Source organism: Budorcas taxicolor, chromosome 16, assembly GCF_023091745.1.
Source record: "Budorcas taxicolor isolate Tak-1 chromosome 16, Takin1.1, whole genome shotgun sequence".
Lineage (NCBI taxonomy): Eukaryota > Metazoa > Chordata > Mammalia > Artiodactyla > Bovidae > Budorcas > Budorcas taxicolor.
The window spans coordinates 67,580,633-67,582,986 of record NC_068925.1 but is presented as its reverse complement, the minus strand read 5'-3'; positions in this window follow the sequence as shown (position 1 = coordinate 67,582,986).

Sequence of the window (2,354 nt, the reverse complement as noted above, 5' to 3'; positions counted from 1 at the left end):
TTGGCAATGTGAATGATCACTTTCTAGTTCTTCTATTAAATCAATTCAGAGTTTTTCTCCATATTTTCCTGTAGCTGGGCATTGCTGTGTTCAGACATGATCAAGAAGAGCTGCCACTTGCTGCAACAGCTAAGTTGGCAGAAGTTCTAAGTTCTCATACAACTGTATTTGCAATGAATTCAAAATCACTGTAATGATTGTGATCGGCGTCCCTTTCTTGCTTATTTCAATCTTTGGTAATGGTCTAAGAGATAAGGCTCATGTTACCACATGCTCACAATGTCTGGCTAGCTTTGCTCATACAAAATACAGTTTCTTTCTAGTTTCCTGCCAACAGAGGAGAACAAACAGAGTTAGACTCTGAAGGGGTGGGCTCGTTGGTTTAAGCTCTTTTTCACGTTGGTAATATGTAATGCTCATCAACAGAGAAACCATCTGGCAAAACTTGGAGCCAAATTTCCACTCAATTCATGACTCCTGTAAGCCATGGGAATTATCATAGGTTCACATACCCAAGATTTAGAAGAAAGAAAGATACGGACAATCTAGATTTAAATTTAAATTTGTATGAATAATTGAGTCTAATGATCCACATTTCTGTGGACAAAAGTTGAAGGATACAAAGAATTCAATAAACTTAAAATAAGAAAATTAGAAAAGATACAGTCGATATAAATGGAGAGAATTATTCTCTTCATAGAAGGATTTTCCACTGTACAAAACCATTCATAATAAAAGCTTTTAGGAGCAAAATTCCCCAGGACTCTAAAATTCTCTTTTCTTCTTTTATTATTTCTCTGTATCTCAATACAAATGCTTAAAGCAATGTGGTAGAGTGAGGGAGATTTTGGTACTACTGGTGGTGTGTGACCTTAGAGGAACCTATTCATCTCACTGGGATAGGATTTCCTTATCCAAGAATGAATTAGTGGGTCTAATGGAATTTTAAGACTCCATCCAACTTCATTTCGTGACTTACAGACAACTTTCAAGAGGACGCATTACATAAGACATTCCTAAAGTAATATGAGGGAAGTAATCGCCAGAGAACTCTCATAGCCTCAGCTCACTTAAAGAGAGAGGACTATGTCCTGTAACGGATCTACTCACGCTGCTAACTTGTTTTGTCTAAAGAAACAGAGTGGAAAAGAACACCAAACAAAGCAGGGTTTAGGGGTTCCAATCAGAGCTTTACCAACAAGCAGTTGTCTGGGTTGGGTCGAGTCACTCTGCCACTGTAAACTGAGGATGCAGATCAGATCTTTCTTCTAGCACTGCTTTTCATTCTCTACCCAATTTTCAGATGTTTAGTTACAAGGGTTTAGCAACAGATGTTTAGCAACAAATGTTTAGTTGCTAGGGTAGGAGATAGAACCTACATTTTTCATTTGTTACTGGAAGTAGCCTTTAGGGGCATGAATCCTGGGTTTGATGCTTACAAGCTGTGTGAATTTGGTCAAGTCACTTAAACTTGTAAAGCCTCAATTTCCTTATCTGTAAAATGGGAAAAGAGATGCTACTTACTGTATATGTTTTGAAGGTTAAATGGCTCAATTCAGTTCAGTTGCTCAGTCATGTCCGACTCTTTGCAACCCCATGGACTGCAGCACGCCAGGCCTCCCTGTCCATCGCCAACTCCCAGAGTTTACTCAAACTCATGTCCATTGAGTCAGTGATGCCATCCAACCATCTCATCCTCTGTCGTCCCCTTCTCCTCCTGCCTTCAATCTTTCCAAGCACCAGGGTCTCTTCCACTGAGTCACTTCTTCATATCAGTTGGCCAAAGTATTAGTTTCAGCTTCAACATCAGTCCTTCCAATGAATATTCAGGACTGATCTCCTTTAGGATGGACTAGGTGAATCTCCTTGCAGTCCAAAGGACTCTCAAGAGTCTTCTCCAACACCACAGTTCAAAAGCATCAATTCCTTGATGCTCAGCTTTCTTTATGGTCCAACTCTCACATCCATACATGACTACTGGAGAAACCATAGCTTTGACTAGATGGACCTTTGTTGGTTAAATGGCTAAGTATATTTAAAATGCCTGATACAGTAACTACTATATAGTTTTACTCGATGAATAACAATTATTTTTACCATTGCAGCCATGATATGGTAAGAGTTCTCAGCTGAAGGAACATTTTTGCATAATTATTTTAAAAAATTTATCTTCACAGCTCTGTATGCTTATTTTGATTACAAGTTACAAGTGCAACTCACTTGTAACATCAAGATATCTTGTCAAGAATTGAAATTAAATTTTGGATTTTACAATAATTCTCTCATGAGTGTATAAAGATTAACAATGTAATATTTGTAATCTTTTATTACCCTGCAAATGGAAAATACTACAT